The following is a 6,195-nucleotide window of genomic DNA, read 5'->3' on the forward strand; positions in this document are numbered from 1 at the left end:
AAACTTAAAAGTGCCGTTTCCATTCTAGTTATGCTTTTACACGAACGTTCGCCTCGGGTAGATTAACAAAAAGACCCTAGATTGCATTTTGGCGAGAGTTACCCTTTAAGAGCAACAGACATGTTAAACATCTCTGATGCAGAAATATCACTTCAACTGAGCAATGTGAAAATCTCCACTGTCACAGAGAACAATAGTACTGAGTGTGTGTGTGTGTGTGTGTGAGAGAGAGAGAGAGAGAGAGAGAGAGAGAGAGTGAGTGTGTGTGGCTTGAGATTTGTTCCTCCTGAGTGCTGTTTCTGAATTAAAGATAACACAAATGAGCCGTGTGACAGGAAGAAACATTCCCCCATTTATCGAATTATCACATTGTTTAAAACGACTCAATAAAAAGAAGCACACAGGATTTTTTTTTAAGGACCTTAATTAAATTAGATTAGGATTTTCATTTATTTGAGTTTGTGTGAGTGTGTGTGTGTGAGTGTGAGTGTGAGTGTGTGTTAATAAGACATTTAGACTCTCCGGATTTCAAGCTATACTAACATACACCCTCAGTACAAATTTAAAGCTATAGATTATAGATCATCCAAAAATTAAAACACTGTCTTTATTTAATCATCCTCATGTCGTTTCATGGAACAATATCTTCATTTACTGTTTAATTTGGTGTATATATGTATACCAAAATATATATATTAGGGCTGCACGATTAATTGCAATTAACATGAAATCGCACTTAAAACGATTTTGCTTATCACAATTATGAAATCGCATAGGCTGCGATTATTTGTTATGCGCAGCTACACTACAGCTACTGTTGGTTATTGCTGCTGCTGTTATTGCTGCTGCTGTTATTACTACTGCTGCTGCTGTTATTGCTGCTGATATTGCTGCTGCTGTTGTTATTGCTGCTGATATTGCTGCTGCTGCTGTTATTGCTGCTATTTCTGCTGCTGTTATTGCTGCTGCTGTTATTGCTGTTATTGCTGCTGATATTGCTGCTGCTGCTGTTATTGCTGCTATTTCTGCTGCTGTTATTGCTGCTGATATTGCTGCTGTTATTGCTGCTGCTGTTATTGCTGCTGATATTGCTGCTATTTCTGTTGCTGTTATTGCTGCTGTTGATATTGCTGCTGCTGCTGCTGCTGTTATTGCTGCTATTTCTGCTGCTGTTATTGATGCTGCTGTTATTGCTGTTATTGCTGCTGATATTGGTGCTGCTGTTATTGCTGCTGTTATTGCTGCTGCTGATATTGCTGCTATTTCTGTTGCTGTTATTGCTGCTGCTGTTATTGCTGTTGATATTGCTGCTGCTGCTGCTGTTATTGCTGCTATTTCTGCTGCTGTTATTGCTGCTATTTCTGCTGCTGTTATTGCTGCTGCTGTTATTGCTGTTATTGCTGCTGATATTGATGCTGCTGCTGCTGTTATTGCTGCTATTTCTGCTGCTGCTGTTATTTCTGCTATTTCTGCTGCTGCTGTTATTTCTGCTGCTGTTATTGCTGCTGCTGTTATTGCTGCTGATATTGCTGCTGCTGCTGCTGCTGCTGTTATTGCTGCTATTTCTGCTGCTGCTGTTATTACCGTTGCTGCTGCTGCTGCTGTTATTGCTGTTGCTGCTGCTGTTATTACCGTTGCTGCTGCTGTTGGTTATTGCTGCTGCTGTTGGTTATTGCTGCTGCTGTTATTGCTGCTGCTGTTATTGCTGCTATTATTGCTGCTGCTGTTATTGCTGCTATTATTGCTGCTGTTGGTTATTGCTGCTGCTGCTGTTATTGCTGTTGCTGCTATTATTGCTGCTATTTCTGCTGCTGCTGTTATTGCTGCTATTATTGCTGCTGCTGTTATTGCTGCTATTTCTGCTGCTGCTGTTATTGCTGCTGCCCCTGCTGTTATTGCTGCTGCTGTTATTGCTGATGCTGTTATTGCTGCTGCTGTTATTGCTGCTGCTGCTATTGCTGCTGTTGTTATTGATGCTGTTGTTATTGATGCTGCTGTTATTGCTGCTGCTGCTGTTATTGCTGCTGTTGTTATTGATGCTGCTTTTATTGCTGCTGCTGTTATTGCTGCTGCTGTTATTGCTGCTGTTGCTGCTGTTATTGCTGCTGCTGTTGTTATTGATGCTGCTGCTGTTATTGATGCTGCTGCTGCTGTTATTGCTGCTGCTGTTATTGATGCTGCTGCTGCTGTTATTGCTGCTGCTGTTATTGCTGCTGCTGCTGTTATTGCTGCTGCTGTTGTTATTGATGCTGCTGCTGTTATTGATGCTGCTGCTGCTGTTATTGCTGCTGCTGTTATTGCTGCTGCTGTTATTGATGCTGCTGCTGCTGTTATTGCTGCTGCTGCTGTTATTGCTGCTGCTGTTATTGATGCTGTTGGTGATTGCTGCTGCTGTTATTGCTGCTATTATTGCTGCTGCTGTTATTGCTGCTATTATTGCTGCTGTTGGTTATTGCTGCTGCTGCTGTTATTGCTGTTATTGCTGCTGATATTGATGCTGCTGCTGCTGTTATTGCTGCTATTTCTGCTGCTGCTGTTATTTCTGCTATTTCTGCTGCTGCTGTTATTTCTGCTGCTGTTATTGCTGCTGCTGTTATTGCTGCTGATATTGCTGCTGCTGCTGCTGCTGCTGCTGTTATTGCTGCTATTTCTGCTGCTGCTGTTATTACCGTTGCTGCTGCTGCTGCTGTTATTGCTGTTGCTGCTGCTGTTATTACCGTTGCTGCTGCTGTTGGTTATTGCTGCTGCTGTTGGTTATTGCTGCTGCTGTTATTGCTGCTGCTGCTGTTATTGCTGCTGCTGTTATTGCTGCTATTATTGCTGCTGCTGTTATTGCTGCTATTATTGCTGCTGTTGGTTATTGCTGCTGCTGCTGTTATTGCTGTTGCTGCTATTATTGCTGCTATTTCTGCTGCTGCTGTTATTGCTGCTATTATTGCTGCTGCTGTTATTGCTGCTATTTCTGCTGCTGCTGTTATTGCTGCTGCCCCTGCTGTTATTGCTGCTGCTGTTATTGCTGATGCTGTTATTGCTGCTGCTGTTATTGCTGCTGCTGCTATTGCTGCTGTTGTTATTGATGCTGTTGTTATTGATGCTGCTGTTATTGCTGCTGCTGCTGTTATTGCTGCTGTTGTTATTGATGCTGCTTTTATTGCTGCTGCTGTTATTGCTGCTGCTGTTATTGCTGCTGTTGCTGCTGTTATTGCTGCTGCTGTTGTTATTGATGCTGCTGCTGTTATTGATGCTGCTGCTGCTGTTATTGATGCTGCTGCTGCTGTTATTGCTGCTGCTGTTATTGCTGCTGCTGCTGTTATTGCTGCTGCTGTTGTTATTGATGCTGCTGCTGTTATTGATGCTGCTGCTGCTGTTATTGCTGCTGCTGTTATTGCTGCTGCTGTTATTGATGCTGCTGCTGCTGTTATTGCTGCTGCTGCTGTTATTGCTGCTGCTGTTATTGATGCTGTTGGTTATTGCTGCTGCTGTTATTGCTGCTATTATTGCTGCTGCTGTTATTGCTGCTATTATTGCTGCTGTTGGTTATTGCTGCTGCTGCTGTTATTGCTGTTGCTGCTATTATTGCTGCTATTTCTGCTGCTGCTGTTATTGCTGCTATTATTGCTGCTGCTGTTATTGCTGCTATTTCTGCTGCTGCTGTTATTGATGCTGCCCCTGCTGTTATTGCTGCTGCTGTTATTGCTGCTGCTGTTATTGCTGCTGCTGCTATTGATGCTGTTGTTATTGATGCTGCTGTTATTGCTGCTGCTGCTGTTATTGCTGCTGTTGTTATTGATGCTGCTTTTATTGCTGCTGCTGTTATTGCTGCTGCTGTTATTGATGCTGTTGCTGCTGTTATTGATGCTGCTGCTGCTGTTATTGCTGCTGCTGTTATTGCTGCTGCTGCTGTTATTGCTGCTGCTGCTGTTATTGATGCTGCTGCTGCTGTTATTGCTGCTGCTGTTATTGCTGCTGCTGTTATTGATGCTGCTGCTGCTGTTATTGCTGCTGCTGCTGTTATTGCTGCTGCTGTTATTGCTGTTGCTGCTGATGTTGGTTATTGCTGCTGCTGTTATTGCTGCTACTGTTGGTTATTGCTGCTGCTGTTGCTGCTGCTGTTGGTTATTGCTGCTATTATTGCTGCTGCTGTTATTGCTGCTGTTGCTGCTGATGTCGGTTATTGCTGCTGCTGTTATTGCTGCTGTTGCTGCTGATGTCGGTTATTGCTGCTGCTGTTATTGCTTGCTGCTGCAGAGCAAGTACATAGACTTGCTACTGTCAATAGATACACTGATCAGCTGGTGGGAGCATGTAAGACATACTGCTTCAGCACAAATAGCATATATACAATTACCAGTAGCAGATCTATACAGGTGGAGCCGGGGAAGGTGCATTTCGATTATTTTTTATTTTATTTTGTCCATTCACTGGTTTAAGTCTCCAAGACTGAGGCTTAAAAAATGTTCCCCTATCTTACAAACTCTAATGTTTCAGACAAACAGTTCTGCAGAAACACAAAATGAACAAAATGCTCGATGTTATCAAGTGATTAACATGAGCCAAAATGATCAGTTACAATGAATTATAACTATTTCCTGCTGATCAAGCACCTGGAAATCATTTTCTATGTTTTGTGCATGTAAATAATGAAGCCGTTCAAAACAGTGTAAATCCGACTGGTTGCAAACCAAGTGCCCTAATTTGTTTGTGTGTTTTTTAAATGTTTTCTCTGATAGAAGCTCATATTTCATCCCTAAATCGAAAGAAACCATATTTTGCATAATGAAAATGAAGACTATTTTAGGGTAATCGTATTTTTGTGCATATTTTTATGACATTTTGACCACACATTTTTATTGCCGTAATGTGATAGTCATAGTCTGGACATGTTTTTGTGATTAAACCGATAATAAAACTGGCCTAGTTGTGCACAGCTGCCTTTTTCTTATTCTCAAAGCTGTTAATAGTTCTGATTTGTTTTGTGAGTATTTTAAAGAATAAGCGCAGAGCTTCTATGAGTTGTTTTCTCATGTTGTCTCAGATATTCCAGTATCAGGTTCTGCGATGTGTGTTACATTTGAAATGAAGTCTGGGAAAGCATTATCAGTAAGTCTGCTGGGATCGGTGTGAAATTCACACGAGTTCCTTCAAGAAACTAACCTTCTTAACCTCTGGAGGAACTTCAGCACGTTATGACAAACCATGAGCGTCAGCTTTTGACTCACTCTCTGTATGAGTGACCCAAGATCAGTTAAAATTCTGGAACATGTCTGTTATTTCGATTCGAGCGCTGGTGGTTTCTCTGGGTGGATGTGGGCAGCTGAAGCCAACAGAGCCACGAGAAAAGAAAGTCAATAAACTTTGAGAGGGTTTTTCTCTGCAACACGGACTTCCTCCCGCGCAGGGGAAACACACATTCACACACAGCTATCGACAGCACGATCTGGACAGTCTGGTGTTACAGTAAATTCAGGTGGAGCACCTGCCTGATAAGAAAGATAGACTTCAGACGCTTCCATTTCATCCGGTCCACACCCACATTATTCATGAGCGACTAAAATTCACATCTCAATTCACAACTTTGAATTCTTTAATAACTGAATGCTAATAAAATCGACTTCTCAGGGTAAGATTGGGGATCGATCCGTGTGCGTTCAGAGGAGAGAGTTTACAAGGAAACATATTCCTATATTTGGTTGTTACAGGGTAATGATATATTTAAGTACTGAGTCATATTAATTAACATGTACTTACTATAGGGTTAGGATAGGATTAGGGTTTGTTTGAGAGTTAGTTATGCATTATTTACTGTTATTACTATGGTAAGTACATGTAACATATGGAAACAGAAATGGAACAGTAACGCTGAAAAAAGACCAGGTGCACAAAACACACACGATACATTTAGTGTTATAGTAACATGATTTATTAATATTTTGTATTAAAAAATAAAAAAAAATAATTCAATTTTATTTGTATAATTTTTTTTGCATTTCAACTTTAAACTCAGATAAAAGGTTAAAAAGACCTAATGGTTAGGTTTATGATAACAGCACTGGTTACATCATTGACTTTAATGACAAAATCATATTTCATATAAGCTGCAGACCTGTTTGTAACTCTAAACCGTGTTACCAGTTAAAGTCACAAAGACTGAGGCTTAAAAATAGTTTTCTCTTATAAATTCTAATGTTACAAACA

Source organism: Rutilus rutilus, assembly GCF_951802725.1.
Source record: "Rutilus rutilus genome assembly, chromosome: 12".
Classification (NCBI taxonomy): domain Eukaryota; kingdom Metazoa; phylum Chordata; class Actinopteri; order Cypriniformes; family Leuciscidae; genus Rutilus; species Rutilus rutilus.